Source organism: Micropterus salmoides, unplaced genomic scaffold, assembly GCF_014851395.1.
Source record: "Micropterus salmoides isolate LMB-PRFRI ecotype aquatic unplaced genomic scaffold, ASM1485139v1 Ms_hic_scaffold_4245, whole genome shotgun sequence".
NCBI classification, from domain to species: Eukaryota; Metazoa; Chordata; class Actinopteri; order Centrarchiformes; family Centrarchidae; genus Micropterus; species Micropterus salmoides.
Window position 1 is genome coordinate 315 of NW_024043646.1, and position 11,733 is coordinate 12,047.

Sequence of the window (11,733 nt, forward strand, 5' to 3'; positions counted from 1 at the left end):
TGTTTTGAAGGCCCGTCTGGGGTGTGCAAAGGCAGCTTACGGCCATTCCGGCCTGGGACTGCCCGATCTCGCCTGATCTCGGAAGCCAGGCTGGCAGGGCCTGCTTAGGACTTGGACGGGAGAGCGTCTGATCCTGGCTAGGGACTTCCAGGCGGACTGGATCCTTTTCCTGAATGTCCACCCAGGAATGAGCGTCTGTTTGTGAGTGAGGACCTCCGGCTGAAGGTGCCTTGTCGCTGTACCCATACCCGGAACGGGTGCCTATTCCTGTCTGTGGACTGCCAGCGTGAACGGTGTCCCTTCCTGGATGTTACCCAGAATCAGTGCCTGTGGATTCCAAGTGACTCTGGAGCCACCTTGGACATTATGGGCAGAATACGTTTTTTGTCAATTAGCCGTAGAACATCTTTTGAAGGGCCGTTTGGGGGCGCCTGAGTGCTTACGGCCACACCGCTCTGGGAGCGCCCGATCTCGTCAGATCTCGGACTAAGCAGAGCAGGGCCTGGTTAGTACTTGGACGGGTGACCGCCTGGGAATACCCGGTGCTGTAAGCCTTTTTCGCTTCGCCTTCGAAAAACGGCAGAGGGCGCTTCGGTGAAAGGAGATCTTTTGAACGTCTCTTTAGGAAACAGCAGGGGGCCTGCTGCTGCTGCTGCGCTGCTGCTTCTTTTTCTCCCTATCCTGTACACAGTGCTGTGTAAATGTTACATCGTGTTTTGAAGGCCCGTCTGGGGTGTGCAAAGGCAGCTTACGGCCATTCCGGCCTGGGACTGCCCGATCTCGCCTGATCTCGGAAGCCAGGCTTGGCAGGCCTGCTTAACTTGGACGGGAGAGCGTCTGATCCTGGCTAGGGACTTCCAGGCGGACTGGATCCTTTTCCTGAATGTCCACCCAGGAATGAGCGTCTGTTTGTGAGTGAGGACCTCCGGCTGAAGGTGGCCTTGTCGCTGTACCCATACCCGGGAACGGGTGCCTATTCCTGTCTGTGGACTGCCAGCGTGAACGGTGTCCCGGTTCCTGGATGTTTACCCAGGAATCAGTGCCTGTGGATTCCAAGTGACTCTGGAGCACCTTGGACATTATGGGCAGAATACGTTTTTTGTCAATTAGCCGTAGAACATCTTTTGAAGGGCCGTTTGGGGGCGCCTGAGTGGCTTACGGCCACCGCTCTGGGAGCGCCCGATCTCGTCCGATCTCGGAAGCTAAGCAGAGCAGGGCCTGGTTAGTACTTGGACGGGTGACCGCCTGGGAATACCCGTGCTGTAAGCCTTTTTCGCTTCGCCTTCGAAAAACGGCAGAGGGCGCTTCGGTGAAAGGAGATCTTTTGAACGTCTCTTTAGGAAACAGCAGGGGGCGCTGCTGCTGCTGCTGCTGCTGCTTCTTTTTCTCCCTATCCTGTACACAGTGCTGTGTAAATGTTACATCGTGTTTTGAAGGCCCGTCTGGGGTGTGCAAAGGCAGCTTACGGCCATTCCGGCCTGGGACTGCCCGATCTCGCCTGATCTCGGAAGCCAGGCTTGGCAGGGCTGCTTAGGACTTGGACGGGAGAGCGTCTGATCCTGGCTAGGGACTTCCAGGCGGACTGGATCCTTTTCCTGAATGTCCACCCAGGAATGAGCGTCTGTTTGTGAGTGAGGACCTCCGGCTGAAGGTGGCCTTGTCGCTGTACCCATACCCGGGAACGGGTGCCTATTCCTGTCTGTGGACTGCCAGCGTGAACGGTGTCCCGGTTCCTGGATGTTTACCCAGGAATCAGTGCCTGTGGATTCCAAGTGACTCTGGAGCACCTTGGACATTATGGGCAGAATACGTTTTTTGTCAATTAGCCGTAGAACATCTTTTGAAGGGCCGTTTGGGGGCGCCTGAGTGGCTTACGGCCACACCGCTCTGGGAGCGCCCGATCTCGTCCGATCGTCATCTCGGAAGCTAAGCAGAGCAGGGCCTGGTTAGTACTTGGACGGGTGACCGCCTGGGAATACCCGTGCTGTAAGCCTTTTTCGCTTCGCCTTCGAAAAACGGCAGAGGGCGCTTCGGTGAAAGGAGATCTTTTGAACGTCTCTTTAGGAAACAGCAGGGCGCTGCTGCTGCTGCTGCTGCTGCTGCTGCTTCTTTTTCTCCCTATCCTGTACACAGTGCTGTGTAATGTTACATCGTGTTTTGAAGGCCCGTCTGGGTGTGCAAAGGCAGCTTACGGCCATTCCGGCCTGGGACTGCCCGATCTCGCCTGATCTCGGAAGCCAGGCTTGGCAGGGCCTGCTTAGGACTTGGACGGGAGAGCGTCTGATCCTGGCTAGGGACTTCCAGGCGGACTGGATCCTTTTCCTGAATGTCCACCCAGGAATGAGCGTCTGTTTGTGAGTGAGGACCTCCGGCTGAAGGTGGCCTTGTCGCTGTACCCATACCCGGGAACGGGTGCCTATTCCTGTCTGTGGACTGCCAGCGTGAACGGTCCCGGTTCCTGGATGTTTACCCAGGAATCAGTGCCTGTGGATTCCAAGTGACTCTGGAGCACCTTGGACATTATGGGCAGAATACGTTTTTTGTCAATTAGCCGTAGAACATCTTTTGAAGGGCCGTTTGGGGGCGCCTGAGTGGCTTACGGCCACACCGCTCTGGGAGCGCCCGATCTCGTCAGATCTCGGAAGCTAAGCAGCAGGGCCTGGTTAGTACTTGGACGGGTGACCGCCTGGGAATACCCGGTGCTGTAAGCCTTTTTCGCTTCGCCTTCGAAAAACGGCAGAGGCGCTTCGGTGAAAGGAGATCTTTTGAACGTCTCTTTAGGAAACAGCAGGGGCGCTGCTGCTGCTGCAGGTGCTGCTGCTGCTGGGCCTGCTTAGGACTTGGACGGGAGAGCGTCTGATCCTGGCTAGGGACTTCCAGGCGGACTGGATCCTTTTCCTGAATGTCCACCCAGGAATGAGCGTCTGTTTGTGAGTGAGGACCTCCGGCTGAAGGTGGCCTTGTCGCTGTACCCATACCCGGGAACGGGTGCCTATTCCTGTCTGTGGACTGCCAGCGTGAACGGTGTCCCGGTTCCTGGATGTTTACCCAGGAATCAGTGCCTGTGGATTCCAAGTGACTCTGGAGCACCTTGGACATTATGGGCAGAATACGTTTTTTGTCAATTAGCCGTAGAACATCTTTTGAAGGGCCGTTTGGGGGCGCCTGAGTGGCTTACGGCCACACCGCTCTGGGAGCGCCCGATCTCGTCCGATCTCGGAAGCTAAGCAGAGCAGGGCCTGGTTAGTACTTGGACGGGTGACCGCCTGGGAATACCCGGTGCTGTAAGCCTTTTTCGCTTCGCCTTCGAAAAACGGCAGAGGGCGCTTCGGTGAAAGGAGATCTTTTGAACGTCTCTTTAGGAAACAGCAGGGGCGCTGCTGCTGCTGCTGCTGCTGCTGCTGCTTCTTTTTCTCCCTATCCTGTACACAGTGCTGTGTAAATGTTACATCGTGTTTTGAAGGCCCGTCTGGGGTGTGCAAAGGCAGCTTACGGCCATTCCGGCCTGGGACTGCCCGATCTCGCCTGATCTCGGAAGCCAGGCTTGGCAGGGCCTGCTTAGGACTTGGACGGGAGAGCGTCTGATCCTGGCTAGGGACTTCCAGGCGGACTGGATCCTTTTCCTGAATGTCCACCCAGGAATGAGCGTCTGTTTGTGAGTGAGGACCTCCGGCTGAAGGTGGCCTTGTCGCTGTACCCATACCCGGGAACGGGTGCCTATTCCTGTCTGTGGACTGCCAGCGTGAACGGTGTCCCGGTTCCTGGATGTTTACCCAGGAATCAGTGCCTGTGGATTCCAAGTGACTCTGGAGCACCTTGGACATTATGGGCAGAATACGTTTTTTGTCAATTAGCCGTAGAACATCTTTTGAAGGGCCGTTTGGGGGCGCCTGAGTGGCTTACGGCCACACCGCTCTGGGAGCGCCCGATCTCGTCCGATCTCGGAAGCTAAGCAGAGCAGGGCCTGGTTAGTACTTGGACGGGTGACCGCCTGGGAATACCCGGTGCTGTAAGCCTTTTTCGCTTCGCCTTCGAAAAACGGCAGAGGGCGCTTCGGTGAAAGGAGATCTTTTGAACGTCTCTTTAGGAAACAGCAGGGGGCGCTGCTGCTGCTGCTGCTGCTGCTGCTGCTGCTTCTTTTTCTCCCTATCCTGTACACAGTGCTGTGTAAATGTTACATCGTGTTTTGAAGGCCCGTCTGGGGTGTGCAAAGGCAGCTTACGGCCATTCCGGCCTGGGACTGCCCGATCTCGCCTGATCTCGGAAGCCAGGCTTGGCAGGGCCTGCTTAGGACTTGGACGGGAGAGCGTCTGATCCTGGCTAGGGACTTCCAGGCGGACTGGATCCTTTTCCTGAATGTCCACCCAGGAATGAGCGTCTGTTTGTGAGTGAGGACCTCCGGCTGAAGGTGGCCTTGTCGCTGTACCCATACCCGGGAACGGGTGCCTATTCCTGTCTGTGGACTGCCAGCGTGAACGGTGTCCCGGTTCCTGGATGTTTACCCAGGAATCAGTGCCTGTGGATTCCAAGTGACTCTGGAGCACCTTGGACATTATGGGCAGAATACGTTTTTTGTCAATTAGCCGTAGAACATCTTTTGAAGGGCCGTTTGGGGGCGCCTGAGTGGCTTACGGCCACACCGCTCTGGGAGCGCCCGATCTCGTCCGATCTCGGAAGCTAAGCAGAGCAGGGCCTGGTTAGTACTTGGACGGGTGACCGCCTGGGAATACCCGGTGCTGTAAGCCTTTTTCGCTTCGCCTTCGAAAAACGGCAGAGGGCGCTTCGGTGAAAGGAGATCTTTTGAACGTCTCTTTAGGAAACAGCAGGGGGCGCTGCTGCTGCTGCTGCTGCTGCTGCTGCTTCTTTTTCTCCCTATCCTGTACACAGTGCTGTGTAAATGTTACATCGTGTTTTGAAGGCCCGTCTGGGGTGTGCAAAGGCAGCTTACGGCCATTCCGGCCTGGGACTGCCCGATCTCGCCTGATCTCGGAAGCCAGGCTTGGCAGGGCCTGCTTAGGACTTGGACGGGAGAGCGTCTGATCCTGGCTAGGGACTTCCAGGCGGACTGGATCCTTTTCCTGAATGTCCACCCAGGAATGAGCGTCTGTTTGTGAGTGAGGACCTCCGGCTGAAGGTGGCCTTGTCGCTGTACCCATACCCGGGAACGGGTGCCTATTCCTGTCTGTGGACTGCCAGCGTGAACGGTGTCCCGGTTCCTGGATGTTTACCCAGGAATCAGTGCCTGTGGATTCCAAGTGACTCTGGAGCACCTTGGACATTATGGGCAGAATACGTTTTTTGTCAATTAGCCGTAGAACATCTTTTGAAGGGCCGTTTGGGGGCGCCTGAGTGCTTACGGCCACACCGCTCTGGGAGCGCCCGATCTCGTCCGATCTCGGAAGCTAAGCAGAGCAGGGCCTGGTTAGTACTTGGACGGGTGACCGCCTGGGAATACCCGGTGCTGTAAGCCTTTTTCGCTTCGCCTTCGAAAAACGGCAGAGGGCGCTTCGGTGAAAGGAGATCTTTTGAACGTCTCTTTAGGAAACAGCAGGGGGCGCTGCTGCTGCTGCTGGTGCTGCTTCTTTTTCTCCCTATCCTGTACACAGTGCTGTGTAAATGTTACATCGTGTTTTGAAGGCCCGTCTGGGGTGTGCAAAGGCAGCTTACGGCCATTCCGGCCTGGGACTGCCCGATCTCGCCTGATCTCGGAAGCCAGGCTTGGCAGGGCCTGCTTAGGACTTGGACGGGAGAGCGTCTGATCCTGGCTAGGGACTTCCAGGCGGACTGGATCCTTTTCCTGAATGTCCACCCAGGAATGAGCGTCTGTTTGTGAGTGAGGACCTCCGGCTGAAGGTGGCCTTGTCGCTGTACCCATACCCGGGAACGGGTGCCTATTCCTGTCTGTGGACTGCCAGCGTGAACGGTGTCCCGGTTCCTGGATGTTTACCCAGGAATCAGTGCCTGTGGATTCCAAGTGACTCTGGAGCACCTTGGACATTATGGGCAGAATACGTTTTTTGTCAATTAGCCGTAGAACATCTTTTGAAGGGCCGTTTGGGGGCGCCTGAGTGCTTACGGCCACACCGCTCTGGGAGCGCCCGATCTCGTCCGATCTCGGAAGCTAAGCAGAGCAGGGCCTGGTTAGTACTTGGACGGGTGACCGCCTGGGAATACCCGGTGCTGTAAGCCTTTTTCGCTTCGCCTTCGAAAAACGGCAGAGGGCGCTTCGGTGAAAGGAGATCTTTTGAACGTCTCTTTAGGAAACAGCAGGGGGCGCTGCTGCTGCTGCTGCTGCTTCTTTTTCTCCCTATCCTGTACACAGTGCTGTGTAAATGTTACATCGTGTTTTGAAGGCCCGTCTGGGGTGTGCAAAGGCAGCTTACGGCCATTCCGGCCTGGGACTGCCCGATCTCGCCTGATCTCGGAAGCCAGGCTTGGCAGGGCCTGCTTAGGACTTGGACGGGAGAGCGTCTGATCCTGGCTAGGGACTTCCAGGCGGACTGGATCCTTTTCCTGAATGTCCACCCAGGAATGAGCGTCTGTTTGTGAGTGAGGACCTCCGGCTGAAGGTGGCCTTGTCGCTGTACCCATACCCGGGAACGGTGCCTATTCCTGTCTGTGGACTGCCAGCGTGAACGGTGTCCCGGTTCCTGGATGTTTACCCAGGAATCAGTGCCTGTGGATTCCAAGTGACTCTGGAGCACCTTGGACATTATGGGCAGAATACGTTTTTTGTCAATTAGCCGTAGAACATCTTTTGAAGGGCCGTTTGGGGGCGCCTGAGTGGCTTACGGCCACACCGCTCTGGGAGCGCCCGATCTCGTCCGATCTCGGAAGCTAAGCAGAGCAGGCCTGGTTAGTACTTGGACGGGTGACCGCCTGGGAAAACCCGGTGTAAGCCTTTTTCGCTTCGCCTTCGAAAAACGGCAGAGGGCGCTTCGGTGAAAGGAGATCTTTTGAACGTCTCTTTAGGAAACAGCAGGGGGCGCTGCTGCTGCTGCAGGTGCTGCTGCTGCTGCTGCTTCTTTTTCTCCCTATCCTGTACACAGTGCTGTGTAAATGTTACATCGTGTTTTGAAGGCCCGTCTGGGGTGTGCAAAGGCAGCTTACGGCCATTCCGGCCTGGGACTGCCCGATCTCGCCTGATCTCGGAAGCCAGGCTTGGCAGGGCCTGCTTAGGACTTGGACGGGAGAGCGTCTGATCCTGGCTAGGGACTTCCAGGCGGACTGGATCCTTTTCCTGAATGTCCACCCAGGAATGAGCGTCTGTTTGTGAGTGAGGACCTCCGGCTGAAGGTGGCCTTGTCGCTGTACCCATACCCGGGAACGGGTGCCTATTCCTGTCTGTGGACTGCCAGCGTGAACGGTGTCCCGGTTCCTGGATGTTTACCCAGGAATCAGTGCCTGTGGATTCCAAGTGACTCTGGAGCACCTTGGACATTATGGGCAGAATACGTTTTTTGTCAATTAGCCGTAGAACATCTTTTGAAGGGCCGTTTGGGGGCGCCTGAGTGGCTTACGGCCACACCGCTCTGGGAGCGCCCGATCTCGTCCGATCTCGGAAGCTAAGCAGAGCAGGGCCTGGTTAGTACTTGGACGGGTGACCGCCTGGGAATACCCGGTGCTGTAAGCCTTTTTCGCTTCGCCTTCGAAAAACGGCAGAGGGCGCTTCGGTGAAAGGAGATCTTTTGAACGTCTCTTTAGGAAACAGCAGGGGGCGCTGCTGCTGCTGCTGCTGCTGCTGCTGCTTCTTTTTCTCCCTATCCTGTACACAGTGCTGTGTAAATGTTACATCGTGTTTTGAAGGCCCGTCTGGGGTGTGCAAAGGCAGCTTACGGCCATTCCGGCCTGGGACTGCCCGATCTCGCCTGATCTCGGAAGCCAGGCTTGGCAGGGCCTGCTTAGGACTTGGACGGGAGAGCGTCTGATCCTGGCTAGGGACTTCCAGGCGGACTGGATCCTTTTCCTGAATGTCCACCCAGGAATGAGCGTCTGTTTGTGAGTGAGGACCTCCGGCTGAAGGTGGCCTTGTCGCTGTACCCATACCCGGGAACGGGTGCCTATTCCTGTCTGTGGACTGCCAGCGTGAACGGTGTCCCGGTTCCTGGATGTTTACCCAGGAATCAGTGCCTGTGGATTCCAAGTGACTCTGGAGCACCTTGGACATTATGGGCAGAATACGTTTTTTGTCAATTAGCCGTAGAACATCTTTTGAAGGGCCGTTTGGGGGCGCCTGAGTAGCTTACGGCCACACCGCTCTGGGAGCGCCCGATCTCGTCCGATCTCGGAAGCTAAGCAGAGCAGGGCCTGGTTAGTACTTGGACGGGTGACCGCCTGGGAATACCCGGTGCTGTAAGCCTTTTTCGCTTCGCCTTCGAAAAACGGCAGAGGGCGCTTCGGTGAAAGGAGATCTTTTGAACGTCTCTTTAGGAAACAGCAGGGGGCGCTGCTGCTGCTGCTGGTGCTGCTTCTTTTTCTCCCTATCCTGTACACAGTGCTGTGTAAATGTTACATCGTGTTTTGAAGGCCCGTCTGGGGTGTGCAAAGGCAGCTTACGGCCATTCCGGCCTGGGACTGCCCGATCTCGCCTGATCTCGGAAGCCAGGCTTGGCAGGGCCTTCTTAGGACTTGGACGGGAGAGCGTCTGATCCTGGCTGGGGACTTCCAGGCGGACTGGATCCTTTTCCTGAATGTCCACCCAGGAATGAGCGTCTGTTTGTGAGTGAGGACCTCCGGCTGAAGGTGGCCTTGTCGCTGTACCCATACCCGGGAACGGGTGCCTATTCCTGTCTGTGGACTGCCAGCGTGAACGGTGTCCCGGTTCCTGGATGTTTACCCAGGAATCAGTGCCTGTGGATTCCAAGTGACTCTGGAGCACCTTGGACATTATGGGCAGAATACGTTTTTTGTCAATTAGCCGTAGAACATCTTTTGAAGGGCCGTTTGGGGGCGCCTGAGTGGCTTACGGCCACACCGCTCTGGGAGCGCCCGATCTCGTCAGATCTCGGAAGCTAAGCAGAGCAGGGCCTGGTTAGTACTTGGACGGGTGACCGCCTGGGAATACCCGGTGCTGTAAGCCTTTTTCGCTTCGCCTTCGAAAAACGGCAGAGGGCGCTTCGGTGAAAGGAGATCTTTTGAACGTCTCTTTAGGAAACAGCAGGGGGCGCTGCTGCTGCTGCTGCTGCTGCTGCTTCTTTTTCTCCCTATCCTGTACACAGTGCTGTGTAAATGTTACATCGTGTTTTGAAGGCCCGTCTGGGGTGTGCAAAGGCAGCTTACGGCCATTCCGGCCTGGGACTGCCCGATCTCGCCTGATCTCGGAAGCCAGGCTTGGCAGGGCCTGCTTAGGACTTGGACGGGAGAGCGTCTGATCCTGGCTAGGGACTTCCAGGCGGACTGGATCCTTTTCCTGAATGTCCACCCAGGAATGAGCGTCTGTTTGTGAGTGAGGACCTCCGGCTGAAGGTGGCCTTGTCGCTGTACCCATACCCGGGAACGGGTGCCTATTCCTGTCTGTGGACTGCCAGCGTGAACGGTGTCCCGGTTCCTGGATGTTTACCCAGGAATCAGTGCCTGTGGATTCCAAGTGACTCTGGAGCACCTTGGACATTATGGGCAGAATACGTTTTTTGTCAATTAGCCGTAGAACATCTTTTGAAGGGCCGTTTGGGGGCGCCTGAGTGGCTTACGGCCACACCGCTCTGGGAGCGCCCGATCTCGTCAGATCTCGGAAGCTAAGCAGAGCAGGGCCTGGTTAGTACTTGGACGGGTGACCGCCTGGGAATACCCGGTGCTGTAAGCCTTTTTCGCTTCGCCTTCGAAAAACGGCAGAGGGCGCTTCGGTGAAAGGAGATCTTTTGAACGTCTCTTTAGGAAACAGCAGGGGGCGCTGCTGCTGCTGCAGGTGCTGCTGCTGCTGCTGCTTCTTTTTCTCCCTATCCTGTACACAGTGCTGTGTAAATGTTACATCGTGTTTTGAAGGCCCGTCTGGGGTGTGCAAAGGCAGCTTCCCACTGAGCAAGCGACGTCTGTGGACATACAAAACAGGTTGATATCACGTCCGTCCGTCCAGGCCATAATCTGAACGTCCATTGACAGCCAGAATTAGTCGATTAATGACAATGAGAAATGATGTCCAATCTGGCCATAATCTAAACGTCCACCGACAGCCAGAACTAGTTGAGAAAAGACGTTCATACTGACTATAATCTGGACGTCTGGTGACATCCAGAGACAGTCCATAAATGACGTGAATAAAGATGTCCAATCTGGCCATAATCTAAACGTCCACTGACAGCCAGAACTAGTTGAGAAAAGACGTTCATACTGACTATAATCTGGACGTCTGGTGACATCCAGAGACAGTCCATAAATGACGTGAATAAAGATGTCCGATTTGGCCATAATCTAAACGTCCACTGACAGCCAGAACTAGTTGAGAAAAGACGTTCATACTGACTATAATCTGGACGTCCGGTGACATCCAGAAACAGTCCATAAATGACGTGAATAAAGATGTCCGATTTGGCCATAATCTAAACGTCCACTGACAGCCAAAACTAGTTGAGAAAAGACGTTCATACTGGCAATAATCTGGACGTCCGGTGACATCCAGAAACAGTCCATAAATGACGTGAATAAAGATGTCCAATCTGGCCATAATCTAAACGTCCACTGACAGCCAGAACTAGTTGAGAAAAGACGTTCATACTGACTATAATCTGGACGTCCGGTGACATCCAGAAACAGTCCATAAATGACGTGAATAAAGATGTCCGATTTGGCCATAATCTAAACGTCCACTGACAGCCAGAACTAGTTGAGAAAAGACGTTCATACTGACTATAATCTGGACGTCTGGTGACATCCAGAGACAGTCCATAAATGACGTGAATAAAGATGTCCGATTTGGCCATAATCTAAACGTCCACTGACAGCCAGAACTAGTTGAGAAAAGACGTTCATACTGACTATAATCTGGACGTCCGGTGACATCCAGAAACAGTCCATAAATGACGTGAATAAAGATGTCCGATTTGGCCATAATCTAAACGTCCACTGACAGCCAAAACTAGTTGAGAAAAGACGTTCATACTGGCAATAATCTGGACGTCCGGTGACATCCAGAAACAGTCCATAAATGACGTGAATAAAGATGTCCAATCTGGCCATAATCTAAACGTCCACTGACAGCCAGAACTAGTTGAGAAAAGACGTTCATACTGACTATAATCTGGACGTCCGGTGACATCCAGAAACAGTCCATAAATGACGTGAATAAAGATGTCCGATTTGGCCATAATCTAAACGTCCACTGACAGCCAAAACTAGTTGAGAAAAGACGTTCATACTGGCAATAATCTGGACGTCCGGTGACATCCAGAAACAGTCCATAAATGACGTGAATAAAGATGTCCGATTTGGCCATAATCTAAACGTCCACTGACAGCCAGAACTAGTTGAGAAAAGACGTTCATACTGGCAATAATCTGGACGTCCGGTGACATCCAGAAACAGTCCATAAATGACGTGAATAAAGATGTCCAATCTGGCCATAATCTAAACGTCCACTGACAACCAGAACTAGTTGAGAAAAGACGTTGATACTGGCTATAACAGTTAACAGTTAACATCCAGATTTTGTCAATAAATGACAGAAAATATGTTTAGGCCACAAGAATGTCCACAAATCAAAAAAAGATGTTCACAATGCGGATATAGCCAGAAATGACA

The 11,733-nt window shown here is 54.4% G+C and overlaps 10 non-coding genes and 4 pseudogenes across 10 annotated transcripts; all 14 read left to right on the forward strand.

The window, feature by feature from the left end:
- The first annotated feature begins 437 nt into the window (after window positions 1-437).
- On the forward strand, window positions 438-554 carry LOC119887621 (annotated as a pseudogene).
- A 599-nt stretch (window positions 555-1,153) lies between these two features.
- On the forward strand, window positions 1,154-1,269 carry LOC119887620 (annotated as a pseudogene).
- A 600-nt stretch (window positions 1,270-1,869) lies between these two features.
- LOC119887626 lies at window positions 1,870-1,993 on the forward strand (annotated as a pseudogene).
- Window positions 1,994-2,594: 601 nt separating this feature from the next.
- LOC119887618 lies at window positions 2,595-2,711 on the forward strand. The gene has a single exon (XR_005441748.1). It is a non-coding gene; the product is annotated as a 5S ribosomal RNA (ribosomal RNA).
- A 461-nt stretch (window positions 2,712-3,172) lies between these two features.
- Window positions 3,173-3,291, forward strand: LOC119887600. Its single transcript, XR_005441731.1, has one exon. It is a non-coding gene; the product is annotated as a 5S ribosomal RNA (ribosomal RNA).
- A 606-nt stretch (window positions 3,292-3,897) lies between these two features.
- LOC119887612 lies at window positions 3,898-4,016 on the forward strand. The gene has a single exon (XR_005441742.1). It is a non-coding gene; the product is annotated as a 5S ribosomal RNA (ribosomal RNA).
- Window positions 4,017-4,626: 610 nt separating this feature from the next.
- On the forward strand, window positions 4,627-4,745 carry LOC119887624. Its single transcript, XR_005441749.1, has one exon. It is a non-coding gene; the product is annotated as a 5S ribosomal RNA (ribosomal RNA).
- Window positions 4,746-5,351: 606 nt separating this feature from the next.
- LOC119887627 lies at window positions 5,352-5,470 on the forward strand. Its single transcript, XR_005441750.1, has one exon. It is a non-coding gene; the product is annotated as a 5S ribosomal RNA (ribosomal RNA).
- A 600-nt stretch (window positions 5,471-6,070) lies between these two features.
- On the forward strand, window positions 6,071-6,189 carry LOC119887628. The gene has a single exon (XR_005441751.1). It is a non-coding gene; the product is annotated as a 5S ribosomal RNA (ribosomal RNA).
- A 597-nt stretch (window positions 6,190-6,786) lies between these two features.
- Window positions 6,787-6,901, forward strand: LOC119887625 (annotated as a pseudogene).
- A 613-nt stretch (window positions 6,902-7,514) lies between these two features.
- On the forward strand, window positions 7,515-7,633 carry LOC119887601. The gene has a single exon (XR_005441732.1). It is a non-coding gene; the product is annotated as a 5S ribosomal RNA (ribosomal RNA).
- Window positions 7,634-8,240: 607 nt separating this feature from the next.
- On the forward strand, window positions 8,241-8,359 carry LOC119887602. Its single transcript, XR_005441733.1, has one exon. It is a non-coding gene; the product is annotated as a 5S ribosomal RNA (ribosomal RNA).
- A 601-nt stretch (window positions 8,360-8,960) lies between these two features.
- LOC119887613 lies at window positions 8,961-9,079 on the forward strand. The gene has a single exon (XR_005441743.1). It is a non-coding gene; the product is annotated as a 5S ribosomal RNA (ribosomal RNA).
- A 604-nt stretch (window positions 9,080-9,683) lies between these two features.
- LOC119887614 lies at window positions 9,684-9,802 on the forward strand. The gene has a single exon (XR_005441744.1). It is a non-coding gene; the product is annotated as a 5S ribosomal RNA (ribosomal RNA).
- Window positions 9,803-11,733: the final 1,931 nt, after the last annotated feature.